At 37.3% G+C, this 26,463-nt stretch overlaps 1 protein-coding gene across 1 annotated transcript in view; it reads left to right on the plus strand.

Moving 5' to 3' along the window:
* The window catches only part of Dh31-R (Diuretic hormone 31 Receptor), a 460,651-nt gene that overhangs the window by 140,839 nt on the left and 293,349 nt on the right, over positions 1-26,463 (plus strand). Inside the window, exon 3 of the mRNA XM_067774258.1 lies at positions 6,846-6,900. The gene's annotated coding sequence lies outside the window, so the exon portion shown is untranslated. The remainder of the gene's footprint in view (positions 1-6,845; positions 6,901-26,463) is intronic.

Below are 26,463 nucleotides of genomic sequence, written 5' to 3' on the forward strand. Positions count from 1 at the left end.
TGATGGTCTGTGGCAGTTTACAGTGATGCCTTTTGGACTTTGTAATGCACCAGCTACTTTTGAGAGACTCATGGACCAGGTACTGAAAGGACTACATTGGAAAACATGCTTGGTGTACCTGGACGACATCATCGTGTTGGGCAAGAACTTTGATGAACATCTTAAGAACTTGGAGGAAGTTTTCCAGAGAATAGCTGGCGCTGGTCTAAAGTTAAGTCCCAAAAAGTGTTCGCTGTTTAAAAAGGAGGTCAATTATTTGGGTCACAAGGTAACGACAGAGGGCATCTGCACTGCGAACGAAAAAATAGAGGCTGTAAAGGATTGGCCAAGACCACAGAACTTACATGAATTGAGAAGTTTCCTTGGGCTGTGCACATATTACCGCCGATTCGTACCAAATTTTTCCAGCGTAGCCCATAGCCTCCATGAGCTTACAAGAAAAAACAAAGCTTTTGAATGGAAGAAGGAGCAAGAAGTGGCTTTCCAAACATTAAAGGAGCGTTTGTGCACTGCCCCAATGTTAGCATATCCGATTCCAGGAGCAACATTTATTCTAGATACAGATGCGAGTGGATATGCTATAGGAGGCGTTTTATCACAACTGTTCGATGGACAGGAGAAGGTAGTTGCATATTACAGCCGTTCGATTGGAAAACCAGAGAGGAACTACTGTGTTACGCGGAGAGAGCTGTTGGCATTGGTAGAGTGCATTAAACATTTTCACAAATACCTCTACGGCCAGCGATTCCGTGTCAGGACAGATCACGCAGCGTTGAAATGGCTTGTGCAGTTCCGTAATCCGGAAGGACAATTGGCACGGTGGATCGAGCGACTACAAAGCTATGACTTTTCCATTGGGCATCGAAAAGGTAGTACCCATGGAAATGCCGATGCAATGTCACGAAGTTTGGAATGCAAGCACTGTTCAAAGGCCGAGACTAAAGAAGACATTATAGATGTCCGGCTAATGACTATAACGTGTACGGATGAATGGGACAAGGAACAACTAAGAAAGTGTCAGCTAGAAGATACAGATCTGTCACATATTATGCAAGGGCTCGAACGAAACGAAAGACCAAACAGAGAAGAGATGTCAGCAGAGAGTCCCATTGCGAAGTCATATTGGGCACAGTGGAACAGTTTAGAATTGATATCCGGTTGCTTGCATCGAGTATGGGAGAGTGAGGATGGTCAATGCAAGAAGAAACTGATAGTTGTTCCCAGAAAGAGGATTCCTGACGTGCTCAGCGAGCTGCACAATGGTCCAAGTGGAGGTCATCTTGGAATCACGAAGACACTCGAGAAAATTAAACAGAGATTCTATTGGGTTGGTTGCCGTCAGTCGGTCACCGAGTGGATTGCCAATTGTGAGGTATGCAACAGAGCGAAAGGGCCCAAAACCCGAAGTCATGGCGAGATAAAGCAGTATATTTCAGGTGCACCATTTGAAAGGATCGCCATAGATGTCGCAGGTCCATTTCCTACTAGCAACCGCGGAAACAAATACGTACTGGTGGTTATGGATTATTTCAGTAAATGGCCAGAGGTATACCCAATCCCAAAACAAGAAGCAGAAACAGTAGCAGAAGTGGTTAAAAACGAATTGGTTGCAAGGTATGGTGTACCAATGGAGTTACAATCTGACCAAGGCAGGAATTTTGAATCAGCTGTGTTCCAAGAAATGTGCAAGAAGTTGGGCATTCGAAAAACACGGACAACTGCAATGCATCCTCAGTCCGATGGTATGGTGGAACGTTTCAATAGAACATTAGAGGAGCATTTAAGGAAAGTAGTAGACAAGTACCATAAGGACTGGGATACACACATATCATTATTCTTGATGGCCTACCGATCGCCAGTACATGACACAACGGGCCAAACTCCCGCAAAGGTAATTTTTGGCAATGACCTTCGACTGCCAGCTGATTTGAAGTATGGGATAGATGCCGATGCGGAGAGGAATGTCAAGAAATCCACTGGTGTCTTGGAAGAAGAGCTGAGAGAGATACACGATCTTGTAAGGCAACGAGCAAAGATTATGAGTGACAAGATGAAAGCGAGGTACGATAAAGCAATTAATTCGGAAGGGTTTCAGGAAGGAGATTTGGTGCTGCTATACAACCCACAACGAAAAAGAGGTTTGTCCCCGAAATTGCAGTGTAACTGGGAAGGCCCATACAAAGTTGTAAAACGGATCAACGATGTAGTGTATCGCATTAAACCATTGGCAAACCACGAACCAAAATAAAAGTGGTTCATTTGGAGAGGCTAGCAGCGGTTAAATCGAGAGATTTGTCTAATCGGGACGATCAGACTTAGGTGGAGGGCAGTGTTACGAATATTAGTAAAACTAAGGAGTGCTGCCGTCTCTAAGCCAATGCTAAGCAGTGACGTGAATGCACATCAATAATTCAATCATTATGTACCTACATAAACGAAACAATAACTGCGTCTACATATATGTACCATGTACGTATACGAGCAGCGGAGAGTCAATGCACTAACACATGCATATATCTGAGATACTCCTATAAGTATGCAATGAGAAAAACTATAAAATTGTGCAATTGTAGTTATAGCTGAGAAGTTTGAGAGCTCATGGATAATGCTAGTAGATTCTAGAAGATGCGAACGAGGAAACCAGAAAGTATAAAAGACCGCAGATGTAGAAGCGCTGGAATTCAGTTTGATTTGAGTTGTCAAGCAGTTACGACTAAGACGATATCTAGCGAGCAATAGCAGTATTATTTTGAAAGTCAGTTTCATTTAAGCTATCAGTTTGGTTATTAAGCTATTCGTTGCACAGTTTGAGTGTTATTGTGAAGTATTTTAATAAAGGGCATTTTTCCATTATTCAATATTGGAGTTATTTATTCAACAGTTTAGCGATACGAACCTAGCAAAAGGGCAAATAAGAGGATTTGCAGAAAATTCGTTACAATATATATGGTGATTGTTGGAAAGAGGATGAATGGTTTAATTAATACAATCCCTTAAAACATTTAAAAATGCCTCATGAAAATTTGTAGGAGCAATTTAAAATTACCTCTCAAATGGGACATTACAAATAAATTTCACAAAAAGTATGAACTGACGTCTCTTATTATATCAATCCTCGTTGGTTACACCAAACTTTGCAAACATTGCATTCATTGCATTATTTCGGTGCTATATTTGAACGTAGACAAATATAAGTTTGGATATTACTCCGAAAAGGATATTATTAGCGCACTATTTATTTTATTTATTTTTTTTTTTTTGTGTAATGAGCTCGAATTGATTCTGATAGTATCCCGAATCGATCTCGAAATATTACTGAATATTTTGCAAAACTAATCCGAAGTTTTCCCAAAATAGCACTGCCATTATTAAGAAAAGAATCCCGACGTGATCCGAAGGTAAGCACGAAATTATCTAGAAATGGTCCCTTAATGGACTGAAGAGAGCCCATGGATGGTCACGCAATAATTCTGAAGTAATCACAAAATAGTCACAACATGATCTCTATCCCTAGTCGACTTGTAGGAAAGAGGCTGCCTAGAGCTTACAAAGTAAAATTTTTTTGAATTAGTTGCTGGTCCCCTTCCCGTAGTAAGAAAAATATGTCCATGGCATTATTCCGACTATCACTTTATCCCTGATTCAAGTTTGACCTATCCTAATGTACCAATATAATAAATACAAAATGCACGAATGCATACATAACATTTCCGCTAAGCATCGTTGTATTCTTTTTTCTGTGTAACCAACACGCATACATTTTTACACCCCTCACCCTCAACGAAAAAAAAGTTACAAAATAAAAAATAAAAAATAAATATCTTATATATTATTTCTAATTGCTGTTTTTATGTACAGGTCCCTTTCGAGCTATTACCGAGCTGTGGGCAATTTTGGCCGTAGTGCTTTTGTTTCGCTATATTTTATTAAAATAATTTGTTAACATTAAACAATTGCGAGACATAAAGAAATCTATTTGTACTATGGCACTATTGTGAATATTTGATTAGAACAAACACTGCATTTACGGCAGTTGCTAACATTCGCCAAATGACAGTGCAAGCGCATGTAAGTTTTTATTGATAGATGATTGATTGATAGAGCAGCTGATTCCTGTTGGTATTTGATATGAGACTTTTGTATTTTGTTGCGCAAGATTCGCACGGGTCCGGCTAGTATATATATAATCACAAATAACTCGTACTTTTTTCAAAGGAAATTATCCTTGTTATTAAAAAAAAAATAAATAAATACAAGGCGCGATAACCTCGGAGGAGATTTTATACCGAGCTTCTTTTTAAATTTGCGTCGTGCTCCTTTTATTTTTTTTCCCAATTGGCGTGTCGGGACTTACTTGTCTTATGCCGACTACGATCGACATCTGCAAGGCAGATGAATTTTCACGGAGAACAAACACATGCGCATGAGCTGTGAGAGAAGCTATAAAAATTGTGCATCTGTAGTTATAGCTGAAAAACTTATAGCAGATAACCAACAAGTAGATTCTAGAACAGAACCGCCTAGAAATGTCAACGAGGAAACCAAACACTATAAAAGGCAGCAACAGTAGAGGCGCGACAATCAGTTGGATTTAAGACGCTATCTAGCGAGCAATAGCAGAATTGTTTTGAAAACAGTTTCATTTAAGCAAGCTATTGGTTTTGAAGTATCAGTGTTATTGTGACATACCTTAATAAAGGCCATTTTGCATTATTAAATATTGGAGTTATTTATTCAACAGTTTAGCGATACAAACGTTAGTAGAAGGTTGCGAATAAGAGGTTATATGGTTCTCCTGCGATTGCAGTTGGGATGCCACTGTTGATGTTTGTGCAGATATTGCAGCCAAAATTATGTTCAGGTCTGTGCTCGTAACTGTCTGCGATGTTTCGTTTTTCTCTTCAATTTTTGTTGTTGTCTCATAGGCTTAGAGATGACAGTACCCGTTAGTGTTGCAAATATTCGTTACAATAAATTTTTTTTTTTTTTCAAAAAGCTGTTATCGACAGCGTTTTTAGCGGACATTTTGGGTCGGAAAGGGTATACATATGAACATTTTTTTAGTAGGTCATGAAAAAAACCTTAAAAACTAAAGTCGAAAAAGAGTCAAAAAAATTTAATTACGCAGGCTCGAAAATTATTTTTTTGGGTATGCATAGTGGAACTTTTTTTCTTGAACCCAAATCCTATCGAAAAATGATGGCGCGATATCGGTTAACATTCGTCCATACAAATCGACCCACCCTAATATGTAGCCAATAAACCAGTCAATGAAGGAAATTGGTTTGTTAGGTGAATTCACTCAAATGTTCTCACGATAACTACAAAATTTACAGTCATATTATGTTGCAAAGGGTGATTCTAAACTTAGACAACAGTGGGCCCAGTAAACATTTCTTAATCGTTTTGATACAATTTAAAATTTTTTTTACCAATTTTGTTTTCATAACAATTTTAGTAACTCAGTCAGTTTTTAGTATATTAACGATAACGTATCGAAAAGCAATTTCGTTCCAAGGACAAATATGAAACATTCTAAAGATACGTAAAAATGAGAATAAGTTTTGGATCCACATATTTCCCTAATCGGATTAACCCTTTCGGAACTATTGAGATTTAAAAAATTGATTTCAATCACGGATCGTATAACACGATCGTATAACACCCAGTTTTTTCCCCCGTAACTCACAAATTTGGTGATGTCCGGCGAAAATCTTGTATGTAGTTATTCTTAGATCTTCGGTAACTTCTAGAAAAATGGTATGACTTCCCAGGCATTTTTCTTTTGTCATATTTTTAACACTTTGTTATTTAACCCTTTCGCCCCTACTGGGACAATACGTCCCAGCAAACTTCAAATATGTGTATAACTTTTAATTTTTATCCAATACGCGTTGAAATGGGCCCAATAAAACCTTGAAGATTTCTTTGATGATCAGTAACCGCATTCTGTCATTATTGACACCAAATTTCCCGTTACGCAATATTTTGCACAGACATGTCGTGAAATTTCATCAGTAACGCGTTGTATTTCAGTGTGAAACGTCTATCTGGTACCGTTTGTATTCGTAATATACCGCTTGCTGTAAAGTTTAGGTGTGAATAAATATTATTCCTTCGAAATTGGAAAGAAATTATAATGAAAAAAGTAAGTTTTTTATATTTATAACTGCATTGGGACATATAAATCCCAATAATGCATTTGTGTGGGATAATAATATCCCAATATTTGTTTATACCTTTAGATGTGTACAAATTTTTGGCCCCTTCTGGTATTATTGGGACTTATTGGTCCCACCTATAAATGTTAATAAATGCTATTGGGATTATATATCCCAGGATAACGGTAAGGATTCAGGTATGCCAAACATCTTATATTTTAGTCATATTACAGGATTAGCTGTCGTAATGATGAAAACACCGCCTGATTTCGAAAAAAAACTCAGGAGTGAAAGGGTTAAAGTTCGGGACATTCTTCTTAAAATGTATTCTGAATATATGTATGAGAGCAAACGCTGGGTATATAATTTTTGGTTTCGCTCGAACCAAGACTTTCTTACTTGGTGTATTTTATTTTATTTTTTTTTTGTTGAATTTCATTTGGTAGGTTTTGAGCGCGTTCCCAAAATGACTTTTCAGCAAAAATTTTTATAGAAATTATTTTAACTAGAATACTTAAATGTGTTGTTGAATGCAAGTTACATTAATCGGAAACCGAGATAAAGTTTAAAATTTTATGGAAAATAAATTAAAAAATCAAATTCTCCACCTCCGTATTATTGTACTATACGTTAATAAATATCTAATCTAATATTAATATTTTCTTACTTCTTTTTTAATTGCAGGCTACATCTTTATCAATTAATTTATATCAAACGTAGCAGTTCATACTCACAGCAGGTTAGTAAACGGAAATAAGAACGAACTTAGACGTACGGGTAGCACATTTCACTACTCTGAGTACAAAAAAAGCTCGGTCCATCTGCATTTCATGTGATAAAAATTTTTAAGTTGTTCGGTATGATCTTGAAACTTTTATTAAAATATTAGAATTGTCAGAAATAAAAAAAACAATTATTTTAGCTTGCTCGCTAATACCGTTGGTTTTGGGTTTAAGTCCAGTGGCAACATTTGGGAAGAGTTTTTCAAAGCTGGGCCTGGGAAAGTCTTTTAGGGTCAAAAAAAAGTTAAAAATTGAAGAGAAGCTCGTTATTTGTTTAAATGATCTAAGCTGTGAACATTTTCCTTTCGTTTATTTCATTAACCATTGAATAATGAGAAATTTACGCTCACGCGCTCACCACATTGGTCTTATGGCACTAAGAAACCATATTTCGAGGAACTGAATAGCTTCCCGATTACTAATACTGTTTTCACACAGAAACTTAATGATCTCATTTCACCTGCTAATGAAATCGTAAATTTTTTGCTTTCACACAGAAGTAACTGCTCGATTAGTATGAAGGATGAGACAGACAATCATGGCGGAACGATACAAGGTGGGAGCATGGTGACATACCTACAAACAAAAAAAATTCCATGTACTTGTAAATTCGATGGACAAATGTCAAAATCGTACTGCGCCGGTAGTTGATGTATCAAATCAAATAAAAAAGGTTATAATCAGCTGTTCGATGCGGCCACCTTGTATCGTTCCGCCATGCAGACAATGACATTTGCTTTGACAAATGACATTTTTAAGCACTGAACACACCAAAAACTAAGAAGCGGAAACGGAAGCGGAACGCTACCAACAGAGTTGCATTGTGCTTTTGACTTCATTAGGCATTCGATTAGCTACTAAAGAAATAATAATAGATTCGAATTTTGTAGGGAATATTGAGCTCAATAAGCGTCTTAATGTAGAAAAATGCCTTTATTATTCAATAAGCCGTCTGTGTGAAAATAGCCTAAGCCTTGCACCTACTCATCAGCTTTTCCATTAAAATTAGGTATAACAAACTTCTAGGCGGTATCTGTTTTGACTGATAAATCTTCGTTAGAAGCCACAATACTTTCGTACTCAAAGATAAGTTGGTCAAACTATGCGCTGAAAAAGTTTTATCTTATTTCATGCCTTTCACATATAGCGGATCACAGGGGAGCTAACTTGCGTCAAATTTGTTTTTATTTTACAATAAATATCGTTTAAGTCAGAGGTTGTCAGGTAGTGGTTATTTACGCTCACTTCATGCATATTAAGTTATTCTTTCGTTAAGTAGCTGCTTTACAGGCAGAGCATAAATGAATAGTTTTGTGACTATTGGTTTCAAGAGAGAGGCTCTCAAAATGCACATTTTTTATTAATTTTATTACTTTGGATGAGAAGTACCATCTACTGTGCATACTTATTTATTTGTAGCCAAAACACGTCTTTTTACCTTTTTTCCAAATATTTAGTTGGACTCAAGCAATAAAATAATATCTTTAGGACATATTTGAATATAACTTTTTGAGTATTAACAAACATGCGTATACACTAGTGTGACCGTTATTTTTTTCGTATTTTCACTTGGGAAACCTTCTAAGATTTATTCCAAATTAGAAAAAGAAATTATATATAACAAATTTTAGATCGTTTGCATAATTATTGGGCGTGCCTTGAGCCCACAAAGTTTGCTAAAAATGCTATTTTTCTCATTATGGCTTATTTTAATTGTTCTTAACTTCAGTAATATTTATTTTATAGAAAAACTTTATTCAAATTATGAATTTTATTTAACATTAATATTTAATCCAGAAAAACCCAAATTAAACAAGTAAGGAAGGCTAAGTTCGGGTGTAACCGAACATAACATACTCAGTTGAGAGCTATGGAGACAAAATAAGGAAAATCAATCTGGGGTAACCCTGGAATGTGGTTGTATAACATGTGTATCAAATGAAAGGTATTAAAGAGTATTTTAAGAGAGAGTAGGCCATAGTTCTATGGATGATCGCCATTTAGGGATATCGCCATAAAGGTGGACCAGGGCTGACTCTAGAATTTGTTTGTACGATATGGGTATCAAATGAAAGGTGTTACTGAGCATTTTAAGAGGGAGTGGGCCTTAGGTCTATCGGTGGACGCCTTTTCGAGATGTCCCCATTAAGGTGGACCAGGGGTGATTCTATAATGTGTTTGTACGATATGGGTATCAAATGAAAGGTGGTAATGAGTATTTTAAAAGGGAATGGGCTTTAGTTCTATAGGTGAACGCCTTTTCGAGAAATCGCCATAAAGGTGGACCAGGGGTGACTCTAGAATATGTTTGTACGATATGGGTATCAAATGAAAGCTGTTAATGAGTATTATGAAAAGGAGTGATCCTTAGTTCCATAGGTGGACGCCGTTTCGAGATATCGCCATAAAAGTGGACCGGGGGTGTCTCTAGAATGTGTTTGTACGATATGGGAATCAAATGAAAGGTGTTACTGAGCATTTTAAGAGGGAGTGGGCATTAGGTCTATAGGTGGACGCCTTTTCGAGATATCGCCATTAGGGTGGGCCAGGGGTGACTCTAGAATGTTTGTACGGTATGGGTATCAAACGAAAGGTGTTACTGAGCATTTTAAGAGGGAGTGGGCATGAGGTCTATAGGTGGACGCCTTTTCGAGATATCGTCATTAGGGTGGGCCAGGGGTGACTCTAGAATGTGTTTGTACGATATGTGCATCAAACGAAAGGTGTTACTGAGCATTTTAAGAGGGAGTGGGCATTAGGTCTATAGGTGGACGCCCTTTCGAGATATCGCCATTAGGGTGCGCCAGGGGTGACTCTAGAATGTTTGTACGATATGGGTATCAAACGAAAGGTGTTACTGAGCATTTTAAGAGGGAGTGGGCATTAGGTCTATAGGTGGACGCCTTTTCGAGATATCGCCATTAGGGTGGGCCAGGGGTGACTCTAGAATGTGTTTGTACGATATGGGTATCAAATGAAAGGTGGTAAGGAGTATTTTAAAAGGGAGTAATCCTTAGTTCTATAGGTGGACGCCTTTTCGAGATATCGCCATAAAGGTGGACCAAGGGTGACTCTAGAATGTTTGTACGATATGGGTATCAAACGAAAGGTGTTACTGAGCATTTTAAGAGGGAGTGGGAATTAGGTCTATAGGTGGACGCCTTTTCGAGATATCGCCATTAGGGTGGGCCAGGGTGACTCTAGAATGTGTTTGTACGATATGGGTATCAAATGAAAGGTGGTAATGAGTATTTTAAAAGGGAGTAATCCTTAGTTCTATAGGTGGACGCCTTTTCGAGATATCGCCATAAAGGTGGACCAAGGGTGACTCTAGAATGTTTGTACGGTATGGGTATCAAACGAAAGGTGTTACTGAGCATTTTAAGAGGGAGTGGGCATTAGGTCTATAGGTGGACGCCTTTTCGAGATATCGCCATTAGGGTGGGCCAGGGTGACTCTAGAATGTGTTTGTACGATATGGGTATCAAATGAAAGGTGGTAATGAGTATTTTAAAAGGGAGTAATCCTTAGTTCTATAGGTGGACGCCTTTTCGAGATATCGCCATTAGGGTGGGCCAGGTGTGACTCTAGAATGTTTGAACGATATGGGTATCAAACGAAAGGTGTTACTGAGCATTTTAAGAGGGAGTGGACATTAGGTCTATAGGTGGACGCCTTTTCGAGATATCGCCATTAGGGTGGGCCAGGGGTGACTCTAGAATGTTTGTACGATATGGGTATCAAACGAAGTTGTTACTGAGCATTTTAAGAGGGAGTGGACATTAGGTCTATAGGTGGACGCCTTTTCGAGATATCGCCATTAGGGTGGGCCAGGGTGACTCTAGAATGTGTTTGTACGATATGGGTATCAAATGAAAGGTGGTAATGAGTATTTTAAAAGGGAGTAATCCTTAGTTCTATAGGTGGACGCCTTTTCGAAATATCGCCATTAGGGTGGGCCAGGTGTGACTCTAGAATGTTTGTACGATATGGGTATCAAACGAAAGGTGTTACTGAGCATTTTAAGAGGGAGTGGGCATTAGGTCTATAGGTGGACGCCTTTTCGAGATATCGCCATTAGGATGGGCCAGGGGTGACTCTAGAATGTTTGTACGATATGGGTATCAAACGAAAGGTGTTACTGAGCATTTTAAGAGGGAGTGGGCATTAGGTCTATAGGTGGACGCCTTTTCGAGATATTGCCATTAGGGTGGGCCAGGGTGACTCTAGAATGTGTTTGTACGATATGGGTATCAAATGAAAGGTGGTAATGAGTATTTTAAAAGGGAGTAATCCTTAGTTCTATAGGTGGACGCCTTTTCGAAATATCGCCATTAGGGTGGGCCAGGTGTGACTCTAGAATGTTTGTACGATATGGGTATCAAACGAAAGGTGTTACTGAGCATTTTAAGAGGGAGTGGGCATTAGGTCTATAGGTGGACGCCTTTTCGAGATATCGCCATTAGGGTGGGCCAGGGTGACTCTAGAATGTGTTTGTACGATATGGGTATCAAATGAAAGGTGGTAATGAGTATTTTAAAAGGGAGTAATCCTTAGTTCTATAGGTGGACGCCTTTTCGAAATATCGCCATTAGGATGGGCCAGGGGTGACTCTAGAATGTTTGTACGATATGGGTATCAAACGAAGTTGTTACTGAGCATTTTAAGAGGGAGTGGACATTAGGTCTATAGGTGGACGCCTTTTCGAGATATCGCCATTAGGGTGGGCCAGGGTGACTCTAGAATGTGTTTGTACGATATGGGTATCAAATGAAAGGTGGTAATGAGTATTTTAAAAGGGAGTAATCCTTAGTTCTATAGGTGGACGCCTTTTCGAAATATCGCCATTAGGGTGGGCCAGGTGTGACTCTAGAATGTTTGTACGATATGGGTATCAAACGAAAGGTGTTACTGAGCATTTTAAGAGGGAGTGGGCATTAGGTCTATAGGTGGATGCCTTTTCGAGATATCGCCATTAGGGTGGGCCAGGTGTGACTCTAGAATGTTTGTACGATATGGGTATCAAACGAAAGGTGTTACTGAGCATTTTAAGAGGGAGTGGACACTAGGTCTATAGGTGGACGCCTTTTCGAGATATCGCCATTAGGGTGGGCCAGGGGTGACTCTAGAATGTTTGTACGATATGGGTATGAAACGAAAGGTGTTACTGAGCATTTTAAGAGGGAGTGGGCATTAGGTCTATAGGTGGACGCCTTTTCGAGATATCGCCATTAGGGTGGGACAGGAGTGACTCTGGTATGTTTTTGTACGATATGGATATCAAATTAAAGGTATTAATGAGGGTTTTAAAAGCGAGTGGCCCTTAGATGTATATGTGAAGGCGTTCTCGCGATATCGACCAAAATGTGGACCAGGTGATCCAGAAAATCATCTGTCGGGTACTGCTAATTTATTTATATATGCAATACCACTAACAGTATTCCTGCCAAGATTCCAAGGGCTGTTGATTTCGCCTTGTAGAACTTTTTCATTTTCTTCTACTTAATATGGTAAGTGTCACACCCATTTTACAAAGTTTTCTCCAAAGTTATATTTTGCGTCAATAAACCAATCCAGTTACCATGTTTCATCCCTTTTTTCGTATTTGGTATAGAATTATGGCATTTTTTTCATTTTTCGTAATTTTCGATATCGATAAAGTGGGCGTGGTTATGGTCAGATTTCGCCCATTTTTTATACCAAGAAAAAGTGAGTTCCGGTAAGTACGTGGGCTAAGTTTAGTAAAGATATATCGGATTTTGCTCAAGTTATTGTGTTAAAGGCCGAGCGGATGGACAGACGGTGGACTGTGTATAAAAACTGGGCGTGGCTTCCACCGATTTCGCCCATTTTCACAGAGAACAGTTACCGTCATAGAGTCTATGCTCCTACCAAATTTGAGAAGGATTGGTAAATTTTTGTTCGACTTATGGCAATAAAAGTATTCTAGACAAACTAAATGAAAATGGGCGGAGCCACGCCCATTTTGAAATTTTCTTTTATTTTTGTATTTTGTTGCATCATATCATTACTGGAGTTGAATTTTGACTTAATTTACTTATATACAGTAAAGATATTAAATTTTTTGTTAAAATTTGAATTTTAAAAAATTTTTTTTTAAAAAGTGGGCGTGTTCTTCATCCAATTTTGCTAATTTTTATTTAGCGCATATAGAGTAATAGTAGTAACGTTCCTGCCAAATTTCATCATGATATCTTCAACGACTGCCAAATTACAGCTTCCAAAACTTTTAAATTACCTTCTTGTAAAAGTGGGCGTTGCCACGCCCATTGTCCAAAATCTTACTAATTTTCTATTCTGCGTGATAACGTCAACCCATCTACCAAGTTTTGTCGCTTTATCTGTCTTTTGTAATGAATTATCGCACTTTTTCGGTTTTTCGAAATTTTCGATATCGATTATAGTCCGATATCGTTCATTTTAAATAGCCATCTGAGATGAGTGCTCAGGAACCTACATACCAAATTTCATCAAGATACCTCAAAATTTACTCAAGTTATCGTGTTAACGGACGGACGGACGGACGGACGGACGGACATGGCTCAATCAAATTTTTTTTCGATCCTGATTATTTTGATATATGGAAGTCTATATCTATCTCGATTCCTTTATATATGTACAACCAACCGTTATCCAATCAAACTTAATATACTCTGTGAGCTCTGCTCAACTGAGTATAAAAATAACATCGAAATTTTCACATATCTTCGCATTCTTATTGTTTTTGTTTCTCGTCTTTTGTGAGCAGTGGGGTGTATGTAGTCTTGCATCAACTTTACCGCTCGTTCAGCTGTATCGTTTACCACGTGAATGTCATTAACAATTTGAAGAGCAGTTTTAAATTTACTATCCACAGGCCATAAACTTGGATAATTTTTAAAAAATGCTCTATTGATTTTAAAGCGAAGAAAAAAATGTTTTGTCTCAGAAGAAATGAACTGATCCATTCCGTCTCCAATAACATGCATAACATTTAAATTTTGAATTGAGACGCGCTTTACGTCTTCATCTAAAGTCTCACGACTCAATGCCTTCACCATCTCTTTTTTTGACTCAACAGAAACACTATTATCAAAAAATGCTAAAGCCACACATTCAGGACTCAAGTACCATAAGTGGTTTTTAATTTGTGTAATACAATTTGAGATATATCAGCATCAATTTTTTTTAAAAGAATCCAGTTTTTTCAAAAGCTGGGAATCTTTGTATGGTGCTTGTGCAGCAGAAGGCGCAGAGAACCACATCTCAACATATGTGACTCGGCCTATGAAAATGTACGGCTTTTCTATCACTGACCTTGCAAACATTTAAAGCGGCTGCAAGTTTTGGAGTCATTATATTTTTAAATCCTCTCATTTTTTTGGCTGGCGTTGGCATTACAGCTTCTGCTCCCAAGACCTGCTAAAAAGGAATTAAGTGTTCTGGTTATAGTTTTGTAGGGTAACCCTGTGTGTTCTTTGTCATCTACGTTTTATATAATTTCATTTTCACGTTTACTTATAATTTTTAACCTTGAACTTACCTCATAGCTCGCAGCGATTTCGCTGGTATCGCTCTCCGAACTGCAGGAAGAATGCTCAGCTGTTTCATCTGAATAAAGACAGTACAAATAAATATATGCTATACTATATTAAAAATAATATACAATTCCTTCTTACTAGAAGCAGCTAATTCACGATCACTCTGTTCTTTCCATTTTAAATGATTTTGTTGACTTTCTTCCATTCTTTCTTCACTTACTTCTGTTTTGTAATCGATGCAGGGATGTACCTTAACGCTAAGCTAATCGTTTATCAAAAAATTTCCACCGTTTCCGTTGAAACACTTCGAAATATTATCGATAAAGAAATTATCAAGATAAATTGTATCTCGTTTTTAACCGAAACGAAAAGCTTTCGTTAACGTTAAAAACGTTAACAAAAACGTGATACTTTATGTTTGAATTGTGCTGGCAATGCTATAGCCATGCTGAAGCCGTAAGGTGGTAACAGCGAGCGGACATACACACACAAACTCCATGTAATTTATTTGTGTAATTCGTTGGTGGTAATGTCAAAAATACTCTGAGAAATGTTCGTACTGTCAAAATTCATGAGAAAAGTTGCAATCAGCTTGGCTAATGCTTTCACCTTTAATGACTCCGCCATCAATCAGCTTTGCCAGCATAGTTTGAAATTAATAATCAACATAAACGATTTGATTTCGTTTTGATATTGCAGAAAACGAAACAAAATCATTTCGTTAGTTTGACGTTGTTAACGTTAATAAACGAAACGAAATGACTTTGTTTCGAAATGATATCGGTTCGTTGCTTAAGCATGCCTGAATCGATGTCATACATAAACCCCGTTCACAAACCCCGTTTCTTTGATTCTCCAAATATAATTTGTCCTCTGAATTTTTAATAAGATCCAGTGCATTTGCACTTGCTACATCAAATAAGTAATCTAACTTCGACGTCCACGCCTCTTCTCTTTCTCTTTGCGTTTCCGATTTAATTTTAGAATTTTTATTCACCTTCCTCCATGCATTATATAAATCTGCAAGTGTTGTTATGCAGTGTTGCTTGGTTCTACTGGAGATTCGACCTTTATCCCAAAAAATATTCACTTCTTCGACCACTAATTTAGAACTCTCACGTAAATTTTATTTTACTGCTCGTAAATTAAAAAATAATACGTTCATAACTTCATTGTTAGAAGGTAGTTTACACCCACTTAAGGAAGGAGAAAGATAGCCTAACAAATAAATTTTTCACGCAAAATTCTTGATGACATGTCTAATTACTTTCAATGCACGACAATAAATGAAATGTAGTCGTCGCTAAGTAACAATAAAAATAATATCCTGCTCTGCTACTCACTAAGAACTAACGGTAAACTGTTGCACTAATTATGTGTTGCAAATAATTATATGAAAATATGTTCGTATGCGAAGAATGCGAAGATATGTATGTGAAAATTTCGCCGTAATTTTTTAATTTGGTTTTTGCTGGATTAAATATTAATGTTAAATAAAACTAATACATAGCAAAATTGTTCACCAGATATGTTCCTAGAATATTTGTGAATAAAGTTTTTCTACAAAATAAGTATTACTGAAGTTAAGAACAATTAAAGCGAGCCATAGTGAGGAAAATAACATTTTTAGCAAACTTTGTGGGCTCAAGGCATGCCCAATAATTATGCAAACGATCTAAAATTTTTTATATCTAATTTTTTCTTATTTGGAATAAATTTAAGGGGTTTGCGAAGTGAAAATTCGAAAAAAGAATTTGTCCATATAACTTGCGGTCACACTAGTATACACCTCTTGCCTCGTTGCTCGTTAATCAACGAATAGACACAGCTACTGTTTTAATTTCGGTGACCACTGCTGTAGGTATACTAACTCTTGAATTGTTATATGCGTTGATGATAAAAAGAATCTTAGAGCTATACAGACTTCTGAAAATAAAATCACTACTTAAAGTCAGGTTTTAAATTATACGTTTCGTGGGGAAATCACATCAAGTGCATAATTGCATGTCTGGTGACTTTCAACCTGAGTACGTTACTAGCCCTGTTAACCTGGGTTACAAAGTATCCAAAATTTGACTTCTATATTGAAACTTCCATACTCTCTCTAAGGGAGTTTTATTTTTCAATAAATGAATGCTTAAAATATTTATTGACTTTACTTTTTACTGCCGCAGTCAGTCCAATATTGGACTATGCACCAAATATCGTGACAAATTCGAATGAGTTCAAACGAAAGGTGTACTTTTTGCATTTAGTGTGGGATCCGGCATTTAATCTTTCATATTTCAAAAGATAGTTGAATCTTTTAAATCCTTTTTATCCTGAGTGCGGTGGCAGAATGTTGGATGCGGTGTTTATGGTAAAATTATAAAGAGAAGTTTACTAAGCAATTCAATGTTAATGTACCTTTGAGGGCAACATATTGTAACCAATTTAGGGGAAATCGTTAGTATGCACCTTCTGCTTACGTTCGAATCGCTGAACTGTCGAATAAATAACTCCAATATTCAGCATTGCAAACTGGTCTTTATTTAGAATAATTTGAGAGTACTTCATAATTATACTTCACTTAACAACTTATAGCGTGTTTAAATCAAACTGATTATTGATTCCTCAGCTTGCGCTGCTTTTATAATCTCGGTTTTCTCGTTCACCCATTTCTTCTAAGGTCTAGTAATTTCGCGCACAGTTTTATCTCATGCTGGGTTACCAGCTATATACATGTTTATTTGTAGTTTATGCTTTTCTACTAGCTAACTACTTCGGCTGTTGACTACATGTGTGTGTGAGATATCTCTTCGTTGCCTGGTACATAAGTATCGCTGCTTGCTGTGTTTTGTTGTTGTGATTATTTACAAATATCATAGCGATATCAAGAGTAGCCACAATATGCATCATTCAGAGAGTCTACATGCGTCTTCTAAGAGGTAAAATACTTTAATTAAATAATAAGAATCGGAGTTGAAAGTAGAAACCTCCTGTAGAACATTATTCAATTGATTCGTATTAGACGCACCTATCAGACGCATCACTTCTACGTTGAAAGTAGAAAGTATGTGCCCTCTGTAGTTTCAAAAATGATTATATGTACATACGTATATCCTAGCTAAGGGACTATATTTAAGTGTTGTTTTTATATTACTTTAAGTATCGTCAAAAAATCTGTGAATAGCAATAAAATTGCAATAAAAATCGAAATCAGGATATAATGGCCGGCAAAGCACGACCGCAAAAGATAAAAATTGCTTGAGGAGAAGGGTGTGAAGCGTAAAGTAACAAAAACTCACTTGCAAAAAAGTTACACACAATCTATTTGTGGTCAAAATGTCAAACAATAAAATGGTAAAGTGGACAGCTTTCATACAAACTGACATATATTTTGATTCATTTCCCCGAACAAGCATTTTGATATGAACGCACATACATATCTATGTAGGTATAAATGCCAAATGATGAAATTTTGTCACTAGATTCTAGTGACTAGAACAATAAGCAATAAGATTAACTGCGCAATAACACATACATACATACATATGTATAACAAATTTGCTCTTATAATTGAGCATTTTGTTTTTTTTTTTGGCTAAACAAAATAAGCTTTAAGTCATCTCTGAAAAAAGAGGATGTAGCGGTGTGGTCATATCTATTTAATGTTCACCCAATATATGCGGTCAATATTTACACAAATGAGTGAGAAAGATGGGGTTTCCATTGGCCATTGTTCATTTGCAATAAAAATGTTATGTGTAGTATTTAGTTACACACCGAAACTATGCTAGCTAAGAGATGTGTGTAGCTTTGCGATGTTCTATATCCATACACACATTTTTATATGTGCTCAGTATATTCGATACACCGTGGTGTGATGGTAGCGTGCTCCGCCTACCACACCGAATGCCCTGGGTTCACACCCCGGGAAAAGCAACATCAAAATTTTAGAAATAAGGGTTTTCAATTAGAAGACAATTTTTCTAAGCGCGGTCGCCCCTCGGCAGTGTTTGGCAAGCACTCCGAATGTATTACTGCCATGAAAAGCTCTCAGTGAAAACTCATCTGCCTCGCAGATTCCGTTCGGAGTCGGCATAAAACAAATAGGTCCCGTCCCGCCAATTTGTAGGAAAAATTAAAAAAGGGGACGACGCAAATTAGATGAGAAGATCGGCCTAAAATCTCTTCGGAGGTTATCGCGCCTTACATTTTTTTTTTTTTTTATATTCGATACAATAGCAGCAAAATATTTGGTTTCGATTTCTTTCATTAGTTCTTTCTTTATTTTTATACTCTACGAAAATTTTGCTGAGAAGGGAAAAACGTCATGTGTTATAGCCAGAAAATGTGGCCAGCACCAACAAACAAACAAATGCAGCGTGGCTAGTGCGATATTAAAAAGTCCAGAGCATTATAAGGACTTTAATTGAGAGTTGGATAAGGCTAGAGCTTTAAGTCAAACACTATTTTATGCTCAAATTCGTATATGTTCTATGAGGCGCTATGAATAGCCCAAAAAGGAGCTGATGGGAAGTGCTCAGATATGTATGTACCTTATTTCTAGTAGAAATGTGAAAAGAGCTGAAGCTAAGTGCCCAGTAACATAGGTGTGAGTCTGAAAGATCTTGACTAAGTAGGTTATGTGTTACAGTATAACACCATTTGTATGCGAGTGTAAAAGTTACGTGGGTACCTGTCTTGGAAGACCCAACCCCCTGGCGTTCTTAACACTAATCAATATCCGTTGATCACCGGCCCAACAAAGTTGGTACCAATGGGCTGAATTGGGTGTTCAAGTCAACCAACCTTGGTGAGGCCGGGGAGGCCTATCTGTACCCCGACATAGAGATATATTTTATACTCGTTTAAGACTGTTTAGGCCATTTATTGTTCATGTCGAAAATTGGTCCGATATGGTCGAAAGTGGTATCAACGGATGCGCATCACTGCCAGTTATAAGAAACTCATTGCGAAATTTAACTCTTTATAACTATTCAAAAGTTATTTAAAATAACAGGCGCTTTCGATGTCAGCTTATCACGAACTTTCCGTCACCCAATTCAGCAAGTTATTAAAACAAAATACTAAAAGAAAAGTTATATAATAAATTTATATGCTCACTTTACATTTTTGAAAAAATTAATAATGAACAATTAATTGAAATAAAATGACCCAAGGCGAACATGTTTTTAAACTGTCCTCAAGAATAAGCGAAATCAGTGATGCAAAATCCTTTAGTAAGTTCTAGGGGCATAAACACTCCTTTGAAATTATTCTTACGTCATACTTAAGTTGATATATATACATATGAGAAGGGTTTGAAAAATCGCTTGGGCTTACATTCAAACATCTGTTGTTTATTTGCGAAACTATACAATAGCGTCTGAAATGTTAATTTTGAATTTCACACTTCATCCTTCAACACCCAAGTCTCACGGTTTGACATTTCCTAAAGTTGGCGGCCCTATCCAAAAGTAGTCCCTTGGAGTAAATCACATTGATTATAGCCTATCAACCAAGTTTAAATATCACCTACACGTTACGGCTCCTTTTACAATTGTGAATACGTAGGCACATATTTCTACCAGGTGAGGCTTTGTCCTCACTCAAAGTGGTGAAGCAAAAGCTTTCCCAAGACAATAGAACTAATGACCGTGTGTGATACTACCCTAACGTAGTGGACACTCGAACTTGTCTGAAAACTGAAGCTACGCGGTGATCCATAATGAGCTCCTATATCGTAAGGCCGGAAAACAGTAGTTAACAACTTTCAACTTAAAATCCTTCGACTTTCATTCTAAATTTGATTTAACGAAGACTATTGAAATCAATGTTGTGAACACAAACGTCTGCAATCTTTGGTCTACATTTTAAACATTTTATCCAGGGTCCTTGTAAAATTTTAATCATGTAGATGCGCCGAGGATTATACGGATTTTCACCCATGACGCAATGACATCCACTTAGACTGCTTATGATTTCGAGGGCGGCATCTTTGGCCGAATAGTCACTCCCTAACGTTTCAAAGTGTAGCCCGGCAACATAGCGCAACAAAAGCATCCGTTGGAAAGTCTTCGGAGCTACACCTAGAGCTTCTAGGAAAGTGACGTCGACGAGGGTATAAATTCGAAGTCGCAGTCGTATAGCTTCTGTACTGGCATATGGTGTGAGGCTCAGGAGGCGTGGTAGCGACTGGTGTTAGGGATTCCTACTGTTCGCACATCGGAAATTTTAGCTCCTAAAAACAGCCGAAAAAACTGGAGGCGCCCTGTACCACGATAGTCATGAGTATTAATAGACCATTCATAGCAACCCTAAGTCGCCTTTATGCGTGACCGCCAAGGAGCGACAAATGATTTAAAGAAATTGTGTTCGCGACGATTATTAGGAGTTAACCCTAGGTGAAACTACGCTTTGCACGAGATATACAGGCAAAAGTGTGACTATTTTATGTATCTCTATTCCTTTTCAGCAGATGCAGCAGTGCCAATTCCAAAGACCGGGGTTAGGTTCGAATCCTCTCTGGAGCATGCGAACGAGGGACAATCCCTTCGCAAGGAGCTACTCCTGAAAATTTTTGAACGGTCTCCGAGATTTTGATGCAAAAACCGAAATGGCCAGCACGTTGATTTCCTTAAATACATATAAACAAAAACTTTCCTAAATATTATTTTTTTAAATAGAAAAATCAGGCTTTTAGAGTAAGAACACCGGCGTACGCTGGCGCGCCGCCTACGCCGCCGCCGCCGATAAAGTGATCGGCGTAAACCTCTACCCCGCCATTCCATTTCGGGTAAATGGCATCCGGTTGCACGGCAACTCCACCACGAGTTCCGAGCTTGTCCCAGTATCCCTCTTTCATTGATTTTGTTGTCTCAATATCTGATTAACGTATTAATCAGCATGAGATATGTATTTGTTTATCACAATTTAGGAATGTGACCAACCTTTTCTGCCCAGCTGTTGCAACAATGTATGATACATTGTTGACGACAAACTGCCTTTGCTTAGATGCTGCTTAAGACGGTACTTCATTGACAAACGCTATGCTTCTTGCGGTTCATTTCCGTTTTCACTCCAATATCATTCCAATTTTCGTTCCGATTTCCACTCCAATTTCCACTCCAATTTACACTCCAATTTCACAACATTTTAATCCTCATCCACAATTTAGGGCTGTGGTTAACCTTCTCTACTTATAGACCTGTATTGCAACGCGCACCGGCCTCAATAATATATTCGCAAAGCAGTTCGCCTAATGCTGTAAACCGACATACTCAGCCGATTACTCAGCCTGTTCCGTCAAATCCTGCCACAGTTTTGGATGTGACCGTCTCTTTCGTTCTCATTCAGCATTCTTTCAGTTATCCTTTCTTAACGCAGCCTAAGGCAGCTTCAAAGATCTCGAAAGACAAAATGAGCACTGGCCCACTTGTACAATTATCGATAGTTTTTAGCTGACGATAGGCATTTACGCTCCGTGTTTATCCGATTGTCACAATTATGGGATGTGACCAACACTTTCGTCTGCCCCTCAGGGTCAGTTTTCAATGAATTAGGTTTATCGAGACAAGCAATAGACCGAATTCCCCTGGGTTGCACTCCCAAGGCAAAACTTTATTGTCTACTCAGAGCTAGTCCATAAGTGAACTCTTAGGGTTGAAACCACAGCCCCGCGATTCTCCCGCAGGGGGTCGAACCCATGCAGAGGAGGTGAGACCTGAATACAAGCATCATACGATGCAATGTGTCAGGTCGCAACTGGCTTTTCCTGCTCCCCGCGTTACAGTTTTTAAAGACCATGCTTAGGGTCCCACAGGTGGTACACAGCGTCCACTCTGATCCGTTTCGACTAAAGACCCCTCATTCATGGATTGGTTAGCCATGGTATTACGATCACCTTTTACGATCAGTATACCTACCGTGGGCATATTCTGACCCCTAACCCACAGGGGGAACCATTTGTGTGTATGTATGTAACCCTTTTACAACAAATAATAAAAAATTATGTATACGCACCGGTAACCGCCTTTGCATGTGGTACCGCTTGCAGCTGAACCTTGTTTTTGATCAAGCAACAAAAATGTCATTATGGAAAGTTAGGTCAAGGGTCCGTTGTTACACCCAGGTCAGTAAGGCTAGAAGTTGCTCAAGCTGGTAGTGACCAATCATATAATTGTGCTCCTGATATGATTTTATACTAAAATTAGTTGGAGTGTTGACACTGACATTACATAGGCTTGCCTGGAGAGATTATTCTTCTTAAAAGGTTCGAATACCTCTTAATAGCTTAAATAGGTGCTTAAGCCACAGTTGTATATTTGATTGAATAAAAAAAATATTTTTTTTATTCATAGCATTGTCGTCTAGTAATCAACTGCATATCAGGGATAATCTTTGTAGTTTAATGGGAAGGCTCACTAGAGCCTCGGCTGCTAAGAAACAGGACGCGTCACGGGTAGGTGATGTTTACAAATGGGCTGAGGGAGCTATACATTGCGCTGGCTACCCCTTGAAAGGGTAGCGCTATACAATCCCTCGATTTATTTGGGTATTTTAATCGCCTCTTACGACAGGCATACTTGCCGCGGGTATATTCCCTTATGTTCCATTGTCACCAGTTACTGAGGAATGCTCGAAACTGCAAGTCAATAGCTCCACGTCAAGTTAGTCAAAAATTGATTACAAGATTTCCCAATTTTAAAATAAAATTTGTAAGCAAAAATGAAAGCGACCAATATATAAAGCATAAAAGGTTCTTTTTCTTTGTTTTAATACATCTTCGAGTGACAACACTGGTTACAATCACCACGGTTTGTTAAAACCAATACACATCCTTAAGCTAACCAAATGACTGTGAAGTTAAACAAATGTCTTTCATTTCGGCGAGCTATTTTGCAACGCATTTAACGTATCAATTTATTTAACAACCTGTATAAAAATGTGGTAAATTGTAGACAAAAAATAAACATAGTCATAAAAAAGTAATAGACATAGATGATGGGCGGAAAATGAAAGAAAATACTGAGACACACCCAAGAAAGCAATTTTATTGGAATTGATGTATGTATGTACGTACACTCTTATTTACAGACATTGATAGGTAACTTGTAAGCTTTCAGAAAAGTTTCACTAGGAAGCACGACTGCCAAACTGTTTCATTTAAACCAAAAATGGTACATTTTATTTGCGATTGGGTCGAAAAATCTGAGTAGGGGAGGACGGGCTACATTTGACTCTTTCATTTGAAAGTCGTTTTTATTTCTATAACATATAATTGTTGTTATTTTTATTTTCATTTTCGGCCTTTCAAAAGTTATATGAAGAAGAATTTCCGAGCTCTAGGCCACACATATATATGAGTAATAAAAATGCAATGAATTACAATACCATATATGTTGTATTTATTTATTTTGTCGATATTTCGATTTCAATTAGAAATCATATTCAGGGCTGTAAAAGATACATTTGTCTATAAAAACCGTAAATGCACAAACATAATCTAACACTTACACTTGTGAATGCACCTTGTCGACTAATTTAAAATTTCAGTAAAGAACAGAGAATATCATAAACAGAAAACAAAGAAGTACACAGATAATATACGGTAATAATAAACAAAATATCTGCTAACAACAACATATTAACTTATTATTGTTAGCAGATATTTTGTTTATTATTACTATCTATTATCTGTGTACATCTTTGTTTTCTGTTTATGATATTCTCTGTTCTTTACTGAAATTTTAAATAAGTCGACAAGGTGCATTCACAAGTGTAAGTGTTAGATTATATTTGCGCATTTACGGTTTTTATAGAAAAATGTATCTTTTAAAGCCCTGAAGATGATTTCTAATTGAAATCAAACTATCGACAAAATAAATAAATACAACATATATGGTATTGTAATTCATTGCATTTTTATTACTCATATACATACATATATGTGTGGCCTAGAGCTCGGAAGTTCTTCTTCATATAACATATAATATAATTTTAAGAGTTAAATTATAGAAGCTCCGGGGTTTACGTGTGCAATAATGAAAATAAAAAATTAGAAAAAAAGTGTAGCTAATTTTTATTTGCATTTGAAAATTGTTATATAATTAGTCAAATGTGCCCCACATGTGCTGCTGCGACAAATTGATGATGGGTTATTGGAATCGGAAGTTTAAACTAAATCGCGGTTCAAAGTGTTATAGATATGTCTTTTATAACAGGTTGTATAAAACTCTGTTTTCTGGAGATAGACTACGTAAATAATTTATATTGTGGGTGGAATCGCAAAATATCTCTTCAAATAAAAGGGCTTTTTGCAATTTTCCCCGAAGTCGACCAAAACGTATTCTCCAATCTTTGATACCTCGTCGTCCAATAATTTGAATTTTTAGATGTCTAGATAAACTTTTTTTTCAAGCCTAGCCAAGCTTGCTTTCGCAGGCTTTCTTAGTGTAAGTCGAGGATTTCGCTCCAAAAAGCCATAAGGCCAGCTTTCTCTAGCCGCCCATTTAGTTATCCAACTAGATGCACATGATATTAGCGACCACGGGCTCATAAACAAATCCTCGGAATGTATAGTGAGACAATTTGTATGCAAAAAACGCACACTTCTGTGCATATTCAACAAATTGTTCTTCTTGAAATTTTGTTAGGGTTTGATGGCTTGTGTATTTAGACTAATAAATAAAATTCTTATCACAATTACTGTCGTTTCCAGAGTCCGAATTGTTCCTCAAAAGATCTAGTTTCTTCATTCGCATGATGAAATTTGTTCTTTTTATATTATACCAGCTTTACCAGGCGCACGTTGTAACGCCCGAGATCGAATGGATGTTGCTTAATTTTTTCTGTTTTGTTTGTTGATAATTTAATTTATTGTTCTGTAAATTGAATTGAATTTTGTACGCAAATTTGGTGAAATTTTCTGTTAAGACATTTTATTCTTGTATCTTCTTGTATCTAATTTTATATTATTGTATTGCTTTTACCGCTGATGATTGTTGCTTTGATTACATTCCGAAGGAGCATGACTGGTGAGCCACTTTTCAAAGTTGATATATGCGCAGGCATTCCTTTTGGTTCTAAGGAGTATAGAAATTCATTTGAATAATTCACAATTTTATCTTCATCTGTAACTGTGTCGATCGATTTATATGATTTATATTTCGTCATTTCACCAGGAAATTGATTTTGAAAGCGATCATTGATTTTGTTAACATGATCATTTTTGGGAGCTAAGATAGTTCTTTCGCATAGCCAAAAAACAAAAACATTTAAATTTAAAATTCTTAATTCTGAAATATGAAAAACTTTCGCCTTGATCGAAGGAACCTCGAGCCAAAATTTGGTGATGATGGAGGTACAGCAAACACGTTTTCAAAGGGAACACACACACAGAATTTGATTTTTATAGAAGATGTAGATATACTGAAGCTAAACAATTTTTTTAACAGCGGCAGATTACTAAACGTCCAAAAGGCATAACAGATAAACTCAACAATGCAGTCAAATTTTAGGTGTTAAAATAACTTAAGTTTTTACGGCAGCCATAGTTTTTCCCCATTCCACATTTTACTGGAGGTTTTAGGACTTAACGTCACATAACTCCTTACCAAGTTTAATTATCCTACCATTACGACATCCAGATATATGCAGTATAATATATTCCATTTGTATGGGAGGTGCTACGCCCCCTTTTTCCAATTCCATATTTTCTTGGTGGTGTTAAGGATTGACCTCAAATGACTGCTTACTGAATTTCAATGTTCTGGCATGTATACCTTCAAAGATATGCATTACTAAAGATTCCATTTGTATTGGAGGTGGCACGCCCCTTTCTCCAAATTCCGCATTTTCTTGGTGGTGTTAGGGATTGACCTCATATAACTCCTCATTGAATTTCATTGTTCTGGCATGTATACCTTAAAAGGTATGCAGTACCAAAGACTCCATTTGTGTGGGAGGTGCCACGCCCCTTTTATATATCGAAAT

This window comes from Eurosta solidaginis, chromosome 3 (genome assembly GCF_040869045.1).
Source record: "Eurosta solidaginis isolate ZX-2024a chromosome 3, ASM4086904v1, whole genome shotgun sequence".
In the NCBI taxonomy this organism is placed as follows: domain Eukaryota; kingdom Metazoa; phylum Arthropoda; class Insecta; order Diptera; family Tephritidae; genus Eurosta; species Eurosta solidaginis.